Here is a 17,057-nt window from a genome sequence, read left to right on the forward strand (position 1 = left end):
CTAACTTAAATAAATATTTCATGCAGGAACAAGAAACCGGACCGGTCAAACAAAAGAACCGGCTAAAGAAAACTAGCCGGTCAAGTCATGAAACCGACCAGGAACACTTGGAACATGACCGCACAAAGAAAGAATTGGTCAAAGCTTAAAACCGGAAACATCAGACAGCCGACCAGCCACAAGGCAGAGGAATAACCGAAAGAAGTCCGGTTATATCACTAATACCGGAAGCCATCCGGTTAAGTCAAATGACCGACCAGTACAAGAAGACAATTCGGGTATCTGTTGAGAATGATACCAAAGGAACAGACTGAACACTTCCATATCCATACAAGTCTGAGGAAAATTCTGCAGGCTGCAGAAGACAGTCCTACAGAATCTTTCCACTTCGGGATAAGTCAGAAAGGAGATCTTCCAAGTACAGACAACTGTCTAACAGACAGTGTCCACATTGAGTAAAAGACAAACCTAGCAGGTTTGTCTTACACACCGGAAGAACAGACCGCCAGGTCTGAGGTTGACCGTCAGGTCTGGAAAGACGACCGCAGGGTCTGAAACTCTGAATCACTGAACCTCTACTCAGCCAATCAGATTCAAGGAAGTGAAATATGACCGTTGGCATATTTCATCTATAAAAGGAGGCAGTTGAAGAAGAATAAATATGACACAGAGAGAGACAAGTGGGATAACAAGAGATTCTAAGAGCATTTAACTTACAAGTTCCAAACAGTGTACTCTAGAGAAAGCTTGAGTGCTAAAAGTGCTAGTGTGTGTTTTACAATTTCGGTGCAAATTGTAAGAGTGTTATCAAACAGGAAATAAGTCTTGATCGGATTGTACTTGTATTCCTTAGTGAATATCCCTCTCGCGGTTTCGAGAGGAAGGGGTGACGTAGGAGTTTTATCTCCGAACATCCATAAAATCTGTCTTGTCATTTACTTTCTGTCGGTTCCATTATCTAACCGACCCGTACCGCTATAAACGACCTAACTTTACTAAAAGTCGAATCACCAAGTTACCGAAACCGACCCATCATTTTCTGTAACCTTCATCATCCGAAACTGGTTCTGCCTATCATACTAGTGTGCTGCTTCAACCTGAAATAAACCTCTTCCGCACTTGAACCTAGTTCAAGGGTTTGTGACAGTTTGTGTAGTATTGAAACCCCGGTGTTAATCTCTAACCGGATTAACCACCACCCTTCGAGTGAGAACCGCTAACCGGTCCAACCCCCGGTCCTCCAACGGCTACTTAGATCCTAACACTCACCCACATCATTCCCTGCTTACACATTACTATATAGGTAACTTAGTGATATCAACAAAAAGAAACAGAATGTAAAATAAACAAAAGCTCTTCACTAAAAGGGATAGAATAATGATGGGCTCATTTTTTGTGTTGTTTTTCATATCAAGTTAGTTATTTGATACTATTATAACCTAGCTAGCTATATGAAAGTTGGTATTTTGTCACAATTACAATTCTATTAGGAAATCCTCAAACTCAAATTGAAAGATTTTATATTTTATAGATTGCATGTTCAATTAATAAATTTCCTTAGCTGGAATTATTTTTGTGAGATTAATTAATTTGTTGTAGTTGTTACTTATATGCTAAGTTTTTTTTGTATGTTCAGTTAATACTTAACTTCTGTTGATTAATTGTATGTCATATATGTCTCTTTATTTGAATTATGTTTTTGATTAGTATCTCCCCACTTAATTGGTTAATATCTGAAAACAAAAATGCCTGTCATGAGAAAGTCTGATTCTAAATTTCAGTTGACACGTTATACTTATTATATTTAGAAAATATGTTACAATTAGTTTAAGAATTTGCATGCATGCAAGTACATGTACATTTAATTATTAACCATGTCAAATTATTCCCTTGACGAAGGACCATATGGAGACTACCGTCAGTGTTCAGTGTTATAACAGTAGTGTTCAGTGTTATAACAGTGGAGAGGGAGCCTTTTGGATGGAAGGCAATTTTATTTATCATTGGTATGTATTCATATCTATAAATATGTATTTTATTAATTGATTTAATATTTAATTTATAATCTTTTAAATTAAATTTATAGGTACAGAGGTTTTGAGAGGCTTTTGAGAGGATAGCCACTCTTTCGGTAGGATTGAACTTGGAATTATTTCTACTCACCAAGTATAACATGGAAGAGGATAAGGTAAGAAAATGGATCAACACTTTTACCATCCTCGTCGGTTTTGCACCGGTCCTATGAGCTACTATCTCCGACTCATTTATAGGTCATTTCAGGACCATTATATTGGGATCTACTCTCACGCTATTGGTAAGTTTTAATAATCAAATACATTGAAATAACTAATATTTCATTTACATATATTATATTAACTAATACATATTTTTATTGAAATGGTGACAGGAAATGATCACTATGACTATAATTGCATCGTTTCCCGGTCTCCGCACCCATAAATGCGCCAGAGAAGATGAGCACACATGCACAGGCCCTAGGCACTTGTGGATTCTATTAGCTGGACTGAGTTCGTTAGTTATTGGCTCGGGCAATATTAGGGCGTCGTGTCTCCAATTTGGGGTCGAGCAGTTCGACTCCAAAACTATGGTGAGAAAGAGGAACGTGACCAGTTATTTTAACTGCCATTACGTGGTTTGGATCCTAGTATCTGGCTTGGGAACCGTTGGGGTTATACAAATTCAAGACAATGGGAATTGGGTCTTGGGAATCATTATACTTGTCTTCTTGATGTTTGTTTCAATAGTATTTTTTGTATGAGGAGAAAAATATTATTTACATTCAAAAAAAGAAGGTTCCAGCATCTTTTGTGGAGTTATCCAAGAATTTTGGACGGCTTGGATGAATCGAAAATTAAGACTTCTCCCGGCTACCGCCTACTACGATCCGCCCTAGGAGGCACTCCGTCGTCGTTGTCTCATAGGCTTACGTACCATTTAAGGTAACATGAAGTAAATTTATCAATTATATATATATTCAAAATTTTGAGACTGAATTTTTAGTTGTTATAAAATAATCTAAACACCTACAAAAAAAAATAACACGACCTATCGAAATAAAACAAATAAAAAAAGAAACGTGGGACGATGATCCTCCTCCTCGACCACCAAAAAATCCGTGCGCGGCGGGAAGGTGATATGATCCATGGTCGCACCATCTGCCTCCCCTCCTCCGGATCCACGATCATTAATATCAATATGATCCGAGACAACTCTTCCGTTGTCCCCACGCTCATTATCAGAAGATCCGTGCTGAATGTGTGTAGCACCAGGTAGTAAATCTAACTAGGCAAAAGGAGAAATTCGAGGGTGATATTTTCTAGACAGACCCACGTAGATTACTATTATACTGATAGCAGATATGACTGCTAATAATATATAAAAAAAAATAAACTACGTCTAGGGTTTTTCCAGAAAACCAGCGGTCGCAATCTTCGAGTAATCCGATACTGAAGCATAGAGCCATTGCTTGACTTAAATATACCATGGATATCGAATGCGTACCCATACTTCCCGGGCATTCCTCATGAAAAAATTCATTTGGCCAATTACTCCAATGGCATTGGCGATGCCCACAAATATCAGTTGGAGAGTGAGCCAAAAGACAGAAATCCCTCCAGCCGCTGCTGCACGTGAGACACCCTCCATTACGGCTGCCACCACCATCGATAAAAGAGGAATGAAAATCCGACCCCAATCCTACGGAGGAGTGTGACGCATGTCAGCCTACTGAAAATATGAACAGCAACCCGATCATAGAAGATGATCGATAGTGAAACTATGATCACGGGAATGTTGTTCAGAACTAGAAGGAAAATTGTGAATGGAATTTGGTGGTGGTTCATCGTATGTACGTGAACCATCATGTTATCGTAGTGAACTCAAGTTGGGACAAAGAAAAAGACGGTAGTTAGGAAAATTGGAAGAATCCGAATCAATCTTTTAACTTGCTCGATCTCGTCAATACATCTTAATGTCCATTTGTTTGATCTCCTTCCATCGATCCCGTCTCCAATTATGGCACCTTTATTCTGAAACCTGTAACAACAACAAAATCCAGATTAACCTGTTAATATATTCTATAGTTAGTTATCTACAAATGTAATGAATTAATGAGGTACTCGTTTGTATTTTATCTTATGGTACAGAGGAGATAGTTATGTTTACAGTCGCCTAATTGATGTAGTTATATGAGGCATATAGCTTATTTAGAAGCTAGTATTTGTCTCAATATCTATCACAATCTCATATAGTATTTGTCTCAATATCTATCACAATCTCAATATGTTTCCCAGGGACTGCTTTGTAGCTGCTGGAGTTAGCTTCTGTGCAGATGTGGCTGAGCTAGAACCTGCTGGTAAGAAATGTTGTTCCTTATACAAGACAAATTTGAAAATTGTCTATGATGCAACATATTCTGTTTTGATGGAGTCATCCTCTGAGTTGTGGCACAAGAGACTAGGTCACATTAGTAAAAAGGGGCTGAATGTTTTGATCAAGAGGAATGAGTTGCTCAATCTCAAGGATGCTCATCTTGAAAATTGTGAGCGTTGCTTGAAGGGTAAGTAGAACAGAGTCTCCTTCAGTAAGTTGAAAGTGGAACTAAAAAAGAATGTTCTTGAACTGGTCCATACAGATGTTTGTGGTCATATGAAGATTAAATCCATATGTGGTACTTCCTATTTTGTAACCTTCATAGATGATGCATCTAGGAAAGTTTGGGCCTATGCTATAAAGTCCAAGGATGAGATTGCAGCAAGGTTTGAGGTCTTTCACAAGCTGGTTGAAAGAGATACATGAAGAAAACTGATGAGGGTGCAGTCAGATAACGGGGGAGAGTACATAGGCTCATTTGATGATTATTGCAAAGAGCAGGGTATTCGACATGAACAGATTGTGCCGAAAACTCCACAACAAAATGGTGTGGCAGAGTGGATGAACAGCACAATATTGGAACGGATGAGGAGTATGTTCTCCCATGCCAAGTTGGCTAAGCATTTCTAGGCTGAAGCCATGAGCACTGCAGTGTATGTGATCAATCGTTCTCCCTCCAAGCCATTGAATAATAAGTGTGTAGAAAGCGTATGGTCAGATAAAGATGTTAATTATGACTATTTACGTGTTTTTGGTTGCAGAGCTTTTGTGCATGTTCCAAAAGATGAGAGGTCTAAGCTAGATGCAAAACCAGGCAATGTATATTTTGGGGTATGGTGATGAAAAGTGGGGATACAGGTATTATGACCCAGTTGACAAGAAGGTTTTGAGAAGCCGAGATGTGGTATTTCTTGAAGATCAGAATATTAAGAATTTTGAAGATGGTGAAAAACTTGATGCATACATACGTGATCTTTCTGGTCTTGAGTTGTCTCATGATGTTGAGGAGACAAGGCCACATGCAGCTTCAGACTCAGATAGTGATGATGATGTTCCTCAGGGTCAAGCTGTAGGCCATGGAAATGATACTAATACTAAAATTAATCTTGGTAATAATGTTGAGGTTGATTTTGAAGTTCAACAAGAAGATGGAAATCAACATAATCAACAAACAGAGGTACTTAGGAGGTCTACTAGGGAGAAAATATCAAGTTCTAAGTACCCTGCTACAGAGTATGTCCTTCTAATTGATTGTGGAGAGCCCATATGTTACAAGGAGGCTCTTGAGGATGCTCATAAGGAAGAATGGATAGTTGCCATGGATGAAGAGATGAAGTCATTGCTGAAAAATGGCACATATGAACTGGTTCAAAGACCAAATAACAGAAAAGTATTACAAAATAAATGGGTGTACAAGATCAAGCAAGAAGGTGATGATAGCAAGACAAGATACAAGGGCTAAGCTGGTTGTCAAAGGTTTTGGCCAGAGGCATGGAATCGATTATGATGAGATTTTCTCACCAGTAGTGAAGATAACTTTTATCCGGGTGGTGTTAAGTCTAGCTGCTTGTATGGATCTTGAGGTTGAACAGCTTGATGTCAAGACTGCATTTCTCCATGCTGATTTGGATGAACATGTTTATATGGAGCAGTCTGAAAGTTATAATAAGAAAGGTGAGTAAAACAAGGTGTGCAAACTTGTCAAAAGTCTGTACGGTTTGAAGCAAGCACCAAGGTAGTGGTATCTTAAGTTTGAGTCATTCATGACCATCCATGGGTACATGAAAACGTCTACAGATCACTGTGTCTTTGTGCAAAAGTTAATTCTAATGATTTTATTATACTTCTCCTATATGTTGATGAGATGCTGATTGTTGGGAGAGACAAGATCAAGATTGCCAAGTTGAAAAAGGATTTGGCTAAGTCTTTTGAGATGAAAGACTTGGGTCAAGCAAGACAAATTCTTGGAATGCAGGTCATTCGTGATCGGGTGAAGAAAATGCCATGGTTGTCTCAAGAGAGATATATTGAGAAGATTCTAACTCGATTCTGTATGGACAAGGAAAAGTCAGCTGCTTGTCCATTGGCTACACACTTGAAAATAAATAAGACAATGTCTCCCAAGGATGAAGAGGAAAGACAAGAAATGTGCAGTGTTCCATATGCTTCAACAATAGGCAGTCTGATGTATGCAATAGTCTGTACAAGACCGGATATAGCTCATGCGGTTGGAGTACTCAGTCGTTTCCTTTCAAATCCCGGTAAGACACACTGGGAAGCGGTTAAGTGGCTAATGAGATATCTTCGAGGGACCTCCAAATACACTTTGTGTTATGGTACTGTAAAGCCACATGTTGAAGAATTTTCTGATTCAGATATGAGTGGTGATATTGATACTATGAGATCAACTTCAGAGTATTTGTTTACCTTTGGAGGAGTTGTATCATGACAGTCTCGTTTACAGAAATGTGTTGCTTTCTCTACTACAGAAGCTGAACATATTGTCATTACTGGATGTTGTAAGGATATGAGATGGATGAAAGAATTGTTGAAAGAAATAAGCATTGCACAATACAGGTTTGTGATGTTTAGTGACTCACAAAGTGCTATACATGTGAGCAAGAATCCAAGTTTCCATTCACGTTCAAAACACATCCACAGAAGGTACCATTGGATCTGTGAAGTGCTCGAGAAGAAGGAGTTATACTTGGAGAAAGTGCATATAGATGAGAACGGGTTAAATATGATGACAAAGGGCTTGCCAAGTGGCAAGCATGAGATATGTTGTGCCAAAGCCGGAATGGTTCTAGCAGAAGCGTCACGATGATGAATGTTTATAGAAACATTATCCCATGGCTCGGAAGGGGGAGAATTGTTGAGGTGTTCATTGCCATTGCGGGCGGGTTTTTTAAATTCCGGGTAGACGGGTCAGGGTTTTCTTTTATGAAAACGGGTTAGAGTATATTGGGTATTTTTCTCATAACAGAGTAAGGTTGAGAGAGAGTGAATTACAGATCTAGGGTTTTCTAGTTTCCTTCTTCTTCTTGTTCTTTGGCTAATCCAGAGAAAAAGATTGGGGGAGCTTTTGATTGTGGAGTAGTCCAATCATTATTAGTGTAATCACTTCTTTTATTTGAGAGCAGAGCATGTAAGTTTCTACTATTGACATTTATTTTATTTAGTGAAACTTATCCCTTCCGTGGACGTAGGTCGATTTTGACCGAACCACGTATATTGTGTTGTCGTTTATTGTTTTGTGCTATTTCAGTCTTCGTAATCTATTTATCGTAATAGACGATTTAGAAACTGATTTGTTACAGTTTTGATTTCGAAGAAGATCCATAGTTTTGTTGTTGCAAAACCCAACAAAATATATTTCAGATCTCCTTAACTTAGCACTGACACAATTTCCTTGATTTTATTAGGAATATTGAAAATAATCGTTTTGTCGGCTGGACTCCAGCACCGTTGGCATCCATCAATATCCAGTAGGCACTCTTCATAAGAAAATAATCGAAAAAACTTCATCTTTTATAAACTTATGAATTTGAATTGTAACAGGCAAGGTGACAACTTGTTGAACTCCAGACCTGGACCTGCACCTCCACCTCCTCCAGGCACACCTCCTACTCCCACTGAAAATCCTAACAGTAGTAATGAGAATATTAACCGACCCAATGTTAGCACCACCAGCAGTGATGGTGGAATCAAGAAAAAATCCGGCGGCATAAGTGGTGGTGTTGTTGCTGGTATAGTGATATCCCTTTTAGTTGTTGGGTCAGTTATTGCATTCTTTATTGTGAGGAAAAGGACCCGGAAATTGTCAACCGATATCGAAAAGTTCGATAATCAGCCGCTTGCTCCTCATCCTTCAAATGATGTGCAAGGTAGTTTTCGAGAATAGGGTAATCATTTCATTAAAACAATTTCAGTTCATTTCCTTCCAAATTTTATAAATGCATGAATGAAGTAATGTTTTTATTTCTTTTTGGTTGGGACAGAATTGAAATCTATTCCAACAGTATCCTCAGTGGAGACCAAAAAGCAATACAAACCTTTGGCTTCGATAAACCTCAAACCACCACCTAATGATCGTCACAAATCATTTGACGGAGAAGAAGATCTCTTGAGGAAACCAATTCTCAAGAAGAAAACCGATAGAACATTAATCAATGCTACTTCGTATTCTATAGCGAACTTGCAGCTCGCGTCTGAAAGCTTTAGTGTGGATAATCTCACCTGAGGTCGCAATGTCGGCCCAATACACCATAAAGAGCGATGTTTACAGATTTGGCATAGTCATGTTGGAACTCCTTACTGGTAGAAACCGTTTGATAGGTAATAGTTCCGATTTAATGTTATTTAATGTATAATGGTCTTTTTTAAATAAAAAAAAAAAACCTTACAATTTGCCATAATTTTATGACCATAACTCAAGGATGAGATCTGAACAATCTTTGGTTCGATGGGCAACTCCTCAACTCCACGACATTGATGCTCTCACGAAAATGGTTGATCCAGCACTAAAGGGTTTATATCCCATCAAATCTCTTTCGCGTTTTGCTGATGTTATTGCGCTCTGCGTTCAGGTGAGTTCTAACATTAACATTTGACTGAACAAAGAAATCTTTTATAACCTTACACTCTTCAAATACTTTTCTTTACATATTTTTGTACAATTTTCAGTCTTTCAGGCCACCGATGTCGGAGGTTGTGCAATCGCTTGTGTTGCTGGTGCAACGAGCTAACATGAGCAAGAGAACTGTTGGTAACGATCGACAGACTGATAATTCGGAACGCTATGATGACTATTAAGGAAGAAAATAAGCTGAAATTTGTGCATAATTTTTAAATGATTTTTGTATCATCAAGTTTCTTTCCTTGTATGGGATTGAAAATGGAAGTTGAACCATCAATTGAAGCAATGAAGATGTTTATTTTGGATTATTTCTCATTCACACTATTTTTTTTTTATTGAAAATATGTTCTTATTTCTGTTTTTTCTTCTTCTAATTCTTATATATACATTTATGATCATATATTCATATTAAAATACAATGGGTCCCTTTTAAATAAAGAAAATAGTTGTGATCTTATTTGAATATTATTATCTACTACTTCGTTCTAGAGAGATCTTGAAAATAAAAAATCTGGATATTCACTTTTTAATTATTTTGGTAAGGATAACATGAAGTGGAATATGTGGAATATGTGGAAAGGTAGGATCACAAAATGTGAATTATTGAAAGAATGGAAGATAAGTGCATTAATTGTATGGAATATATGTAGGCCAATTTGTGGGCTAGTTTGCTTCCAGCTTAAATTGATATTGATCAATAGTACGATAGTTTAACAATCCTAAAAATAAATAAATAAATCTTTGTTTATCAATTTTTTTTACATATATTTTGATTAATGAATTAAATAATAATATATATAATTTTAATTAAATTTAAACAAATTACATCAAACCAAATGATGAATTTATTTCCTACACTTTTTTAAAGAATTCTTATTAAAGAATATGGACATGAATTAATCTTAATAAGAAAAAAGAAAGAAAAAATGAATAAGATTTGTTTGTTATAAGACAAAAACACTAGTTTCATTAATTTTGTTGTCTACTAAATATATAAGTATAAATAAATTGAATTTTTGAAGGAAAAATAACTCAATTCTTATTCTTATATTAAAAGTTTTTTTAGTTCAAATTCACCATTTTGTCTGTTGTATCATTGATGCTCTCAAGTATCTCAAAATTTCATCTAGTGGTTGTATTTTATATTTTTTCATGTTTATTTTTTTTTGTTCACCGAACTCTATAGGGTGACGTCTAGAAAAGAAAAAAATACTCAATATTTCAGTTAAAAACAAGATTCATAATATATAATTGTCCAAAGACTTAATATATGAAGTTTGAAAAAAAACATAATTCATCGTCTTATTTTTAGTGATATTATCTTTGTCGCGATTATTGATGGCAACGGGTACTTTACCCGCCGGATAGTGAAGTACCCATCCCCGAACCCGAATTTCAAATTACTACCCGATCCCGACCCCGAACCCGACGGGTATCTCTATTTATATCCCCATCCCCGATTCGTCATGTACACGATCCCCGTCGGGTATCCTATTACCCGATATTAAATATTAAAAAATTATATTTAATTAACTAAAATTATATAAATTAAATATAATTAAGCTAAAACTATTAATAAATATTATATCCTTAAAAAGAAAATGTTAGTAGACATGATTGTAATTTCTAGTTTCTTTTATATGTTCTAATCTTTTGATAACTTGGTAATTGTCACTATCCTTATTCCTAGGGACATGAAAAAATTTGTAAGGGAGAAGAGAAGCCTCAAAAGCAAAACTGAGAAGTTGCTTAATGCGTAGCCATCTTTGCTTCATGTGCAAAATCATTGTTTTTTTTGTCTAATTAACTCTTATGACCACTTTCCGGGATGAAATAATTTACGGATTAATTTATTTCCTGTTCACTACTTTCATGACTATTGTGATTAGTTCATGGTATCCCTCTATGGGTGAGGCAGGATTGCTCACAAGCAATTTTGGATGCTTGTCTTTGATGATTTTTCTATTCCTGGACATCTGACTGTTCATCTAAGTGTTTGTGTAAAACTTTCCTGGATACATGAGTGTAAGATTGCTTGGAAAATGGACCTTTTCTTAGTGGATATTTGTTCTGCAGCAGTGATAGAGAATTGTATTGTAACATGATGAGAAGGGGATAATCTCATGAGAGAATCTGCTGGAATAAAACGAGCTAAGCTAAGGATATGTGTTGATGAAGTTGAATTTATTTGTTGTTTGATTGTGGAATTATGCACATTTTATTGCAGAAATATTAGTGGAGCCAGAGAGCTTCCAGGTGCTACTCTGTTTTTCCTGCCCTGGCCTTCAATAAATGTCACGTAGATTATTTTTTTTTATTAATTGTCTATGTTGACGTTTTTTATGGGTTTTTTTCAAACTTTTAAACTGCTTTATCAGTGTTCAGGGACTACAAGATGTACATGCAAAATATAAAAATATGCTTGTGGAGATAGCTGAATCTTTGCAGCTCTCAAGGAATATCTTAATTACACTTATTTCACTGCAATCTTGGAGAACATTCATACAACAATTTTGAAGATTTGGCTGACATTCTGCTTGATATGATGTAGCAAGCTCTCGGTTAGCCCGGTTCCATAATATGGAAGTTAATAACTTTGTGATTTCTCTTTTGCTATTATTCAGTGTATGAAACGAATTGCAGAAGAATCTGTCCCTAGGATTGGGGTCGGATTTTCATTCCTCTTTTTATCGATGATGGTGGCAGCCGTAGTGAAGTTGTGTATCACGTGCAGCAGCGGCTGGAGGGATTTCATTCTTTTGGCTCACTCCCCAACTGATATTTGTGGGCATCGCCAATGCCATTGGAGTAATTGGTCAAATTAATTTTTTTCATGAGGAATGCCCGGAAAGTATGGGTACGCATTCGATATCCATGGTATATTTAAGCCAAGCAATGGATCTATGCTTCAGTATCGGATTACTCGAAGTTTGTGACCGCTGGTTTTCTAGAAAAACCCTAGACGTAGTTTATTTTTATATATTGTTAGAAGTCATATCTACTATCAGTATAATAATCTACGTGGGTCTGTCTAGGAAATATCACCCTCGAGTTTCTCATGCCGCCTAGTTAGATTTACTACCTGGTGCTACACACATTCAACACAGATCTTTTGATAATGAGCGTGGGGACAACGGAAGAGTTGTCTCAGATGATATTGATATTAATGATCGTGGATCCGGAGGAGGGGAGGCAGATGGTGCGACCGTAGATCATATCACCTTCCCGTCGCGCACGAATTATTTGGTGGTCGAGGAGGAGGATCATCGTCCCACGTTTCTTTTTTTATTTGTTTTATTTTGATAGGTCGTGTTATTATTTTTTTTGTAGGTGTTTAGCTTATTTTATGTATAGTTAGTTATCTACCAATGTAATGAATTAATGAGGTACTCGTTTGTATTTTATCTTATGGTACAGAGGAGATAGTTATGTTTATAGTCACCTAATTGATGTAGTTATATGAGGCATAGAGCTTATTTAGAAGCTAGTATTTGTCTCAATATCTATCACAATCTCATCTAGTATTTGTCTCAATATCTATCATAATCTCAATATGTTTCCCAGGGACTGCTTTGTAGATGCTGGAGTTAGCTTCTGTGCAGATGTGGCTGAGTTAGAACCTGTAAGTAGTTTGATGTTTTGAGATGTTTCTAATTATCTCTCTATTGCTCCCCTATCACTATATCCTTTTTAACACCAACTTATGGTTGCATTTTTTCACTTGTCATTAATTCTTGTGTTTTTTACATTCTGTTGCTTTTTGTTGATATCACTACTAAGTTACCGATATAGTGATGTGTGTGTAAGTAGGGAATGATGTGGGTGCAGCCTGTGATTTCAGTGAAGAGTTTTTATTTATTTTATATTCTGTAGCTTTTTGTTGATATCACTAAGTTACCTATATAATGATGTGTAACTAGGGAATGATGTGGGTGAGGCATGTGATTTTTCTAAGCTTTTGTTTTGATGATGAAAAAAATGTCAACAATATATTTGATGTACCAAAGACATGGACTTATCTGTTTAAAGAGTATTGTAACCATTGGCTACTACCAGCTTTCAAGTTTAACTTTTGTAACCATTTTGTAAGATTGTCTTATATCTTAGTTACTTATTCTATTGAATCTCTTCAATCATTAATGTTTTATTCAATTAAATTTTGTTGTTAAATTTGTGCAGTGATTTAAGTAACAATAATCTTGACAATGATATACCTTATCAGTTGCCGCCAAATGTGCAGCAGTTGTAAGTTTCTATTTTTTTTTCTTTTTTTGCTCTGCGGTTTGGATAATAATTTCGTTGGAATTTTCAGAAATCTTGGGGGAAATAGTTTCACTGGGAGTATTCCTTATTCAATATCTCTAATGACTTCCCTTGTATACATGTAACTCAAGTCCACTCTTCATTTTCAATACTTTTCATATTCTCTGATGACATTGTCACAACATTTTCTTTATTCTTTTTTATATATTTAATTGTGTTCTTCTTTATCATTGGAGTACAGAAATCTTGGCCACAATCAATTACAGGGACAATCAAATGACATATTTGGACAACTTTCAAAACTTTCCACTTTGTAAGATACCTCATATTTCTTTGCTATATAAACAAATAGAGAATATGGTACATAAATGATTGACCAAGACTTATCATTGTATATATAGATTTTCATCGTCTTAAATAGAGCAACACATTACAATATCTCTATAAAATTTATAGGAGTATGTCAGCGAAGAAGACTAAAATACCCACTAAAACGAACCCTAAATTGATTATACATTGTAATGTATATAGATTTTGAATTTTGAGACTAGAAGTTATTGAGAAGATAAAGGCTTTAGCCCTATTCATTTAATGCTTTTTCAGGGATCTCTCATTTAATTCTTTAACTGAAAATCTTTCTCAGAGTATGAGTTCCCTTACCAGTATGACAAATATGTAAGTTTAGAATATTTTTCAAATTACATTATAGTTCATGTTCATTATTGTTTGTTTGATTATTCACTTAATGATTATAAATAGGTACCTTCAGAATAACCAATTTACTTCACTGGCACTATTGATGTTTTGGCCAATCTCCCCCTTCAAAATTTGTTAGTTATTTTGAAGTCAAATATATTTCAGATCTCCTTAACTTAGCCCCTGACACAATTTCCTTGATTTTATTAGGAATATTGAAAATAATCGTTTTGTCGGCTGGATTCCAGCACCGTTGGCATCCATCAATATCCAGTAGGTACTCTTGATAAGAAAATTCATCTTTTATAAACTTAAGAATTTGAATTGTAACAGGCAAGGTGATAACTTGTTGAACTCCGGACCTGCACCTTCACCTCCTCCAGGCACACTTCCTACTCCCACTGGAAATCCTAACAGTAGTAATGAGAATATTAACCGACCCAATGTTAGCACCACCTTCACCTCCTACTCCCACTGGAAATCCTAATAGTAGTAATGAGAATATTAACCGACCCAATGTTAGCACCACCAGCAGTAATGGTGGAAGCACCAGCAGTAATGGTGGAAGCAAGAAAAAATCCGGCATAAATGGTGGTGCTGTTGTTGGTATAGTGATATCCCTTTTAGTTGTTGGGTCAGTTATTGCATTCTTTATTGTTAGTCATGAGTTTTCTTCATTTCTCTCTCTATATCTGTTTCTTCATCTCGTAGAACTACAGTCTATATGCATTTAGTTTTCATTTGAGTTTCCTGAATGTTGATTACTATCTATTTTAGGCTTGTAGTATCATCGAAAGACTTACATGAGGTCTAAATATTGAGTTACTCATGTCATGTTTTAGGTCTACAATATATGCCTAAAGAACTTACCAGATGAATGTGTTTCATATTGTAAAATTATTCAATGACTTCCCATTAATATCTTAAATGGATATACTTATTGGGTACCATTATGGATTGATCATAACGCTTTGGGCAATATGCAATTGGAGTTCTTATATGTCAAATAGCTCAAGTTTGGTGAAACTGTTGAATTCAGCTCAAATGTGCAATGTGTTCCATCCATATGGACCTACAATAAACTATTACAGCCTCTTGATTTTTTGGTTTAGGGATTTACATTAAGGTATGGTTGCACACGATGATGTTTTGACTAAATCACACGTTTTATTTTTCTCCTTAAATAATGTGGCACGCAAATGATATATAATTACCTAATGATTTCATATTATTAGGGTGTTGGATAAAAATAAATATTAAGTGTTGATGTTGAATACTGAATTTTAAGTAAAGAATTAGTTAAGTGTATGGAAATAAGATGTTGAATAAACCAAATAATTATTTGAATTTTAAGTAAGTGCTTGATATGGAAGCGTTTGATAAGATGTGAGGCTAATGCAGGGAAAATATTTTAAAACTATTTTACCCTTCCAGAGATGTAATTTGCTTAATTTTATTTCTGTTTGGTTGGAGTGAAGAACTTGCTGCAGTCCTTGGAATTAATAAGAAAACAAGGTTTAATGTTTACAGTTATCTTTTGTACGTTCTTCTCATGCTTAGTTATCTTTTGTACGTTCAATTATAAAAAAAACTTAATTCAAAACTGATAAGTTGTGATGCATTATGTGTCACACTCTTGTTAATTAGCAGTAATACATTTAATTGACCCCCTTTTCTTCCTTGCTTTGTATGGATCATATTTATAGTGTGCACAATCCAGGCTATTAATTCATCTGGTGAGAAGAAAGATGATGTCTTCCTTGCTGATGTCAATACACAGCTAAAGAACAAGAATATCACCACTGATATTAAAGTGGACACAAATCTAATGTGAGTTCTTTGTTATACTTTTCTTAGAATGTCATCTTTATAAGTTGTAGTAGATATTAATTGTAACTTGACGAATGCGTTGACAATTTTTTTAAACTGGATAATCTAACATGTAAATGGAAATGATCGTCATATTACTTAGTTGCAGGATGAAACCTCTTCTTGATGCATTCCAGGTCTTTGTGTTTAGTATGCTTTACTACTGGTTCAATTTAATTTATTTGGGTACTTTTCACAAAATTTACTACAAGATATTGTGTTTTATTTTGTTAACTAGTTGAATAATAATGAAAATTTATATCAAATTGTCAATTGATCCCAATGGATTCTAGTTTTGATTTTCCTGATATAAATGAAGAATATTTTGCATGATGATGTGATGATCTTGCTTGGTATAATAATGGAGATGAATTATGCTGGGCACATTTCACGTTTTGTTTTTCATATCTGTAGCTGGAATTTTCTATTCTTTGTAAGAAGTTATTTGATACTATAACCTATTTGAAAGTTGGTATTTTATCACAATTATGATCACGTTAGAAAATCGTTAAAGCTCAAATTGAAAGTTTTTATATTCGTTTTTGGTATAAGATATTTTTGTAACATCATTTAAATTATAGTGTAATTTTTGTAATTTCATTTAGGAAACAAATTTTTTAGCTGATCCAAATTCTAGTGTAATTTTGTGTTCATCAAAATATAGAATTTTTTCTTGATTATGATCAGATTATTGGTTGGATCATGATCCATATTATTTTCTAAATCATTGTAATTTATGACAAACATAACAAGTGTAGATATTTCGGTTAATCATTAACGTAACATAATGGTATAACAAAATAGCCCAATTTGAAAATTTGATCCATAAAGTTCATATATTTTGAACTACTATAATGGTTCGAATGACATGTGAAATGAAATGGAAGTAGCATTTAAAAGCCTAATGTGTTTAATGAATTTTTGTGCCATTGTAAGTTAACACCATATATTGTATGTTCAGTTAATAAATTTCCTTAGCTGTATTTTTTTTGTGAGATTAATCTGTTGTAGTTCTTTGTTTGAATGCTAAGCACTTTTCTTCTTAATATTATTTTTATTCATGTCATGATATTGCTGAAGCATTTGACAATGTTTGGTAATGTTCAGCTTTTTACAACCATAACAGATGATGAAGTTATTCCTGGTCTGAAGACTATCTTAAGTTTCAAGTTTCCCGATCAGAGCTCTGGAAAGGTAA

The 17,057-nt window shown here is 35.2% G+C and overlaps 3 pseudogenes; all 3 read left to right on the forward strand.

Moving 5' to 3' along the window:
- Window positions 1–2,173: 2,173 nt before the first annotated feature.
- On the forward strand, window positions 2,174–9,394 carry LOC124930240 (annotated as a pseudogene).
- Window positions 9,395–12,412: 3,018 nt separating this feature from the next.
- Window positions 12,413–14,267, forward strand: LOC124930247 (annotated as a pseudogene).
- Window positions 14,268–14,412: 145 nt separating this feature from the next.
- Window positions 14,413–17,057, forward strand: part of LOC124930258 — a 49,717-nt pseudogene continuing 47,072 nt past the window's right edge.

This window comes from Impatiens glandulifera, chromosome 1, assembly GCF_907164915.1.
Source record: "Impatiens glandulifera chromosome 1, dImpGla2.1, whole genome shotgun sequence".
Taxonomy (NCBI): domain Eukaryota; kingdom Viridiplantae; phylum Streptophyta; class Magnoliopsida; order Ericales; family Balsaminaceae; genus Impatiens; species Impatiens glandulifera.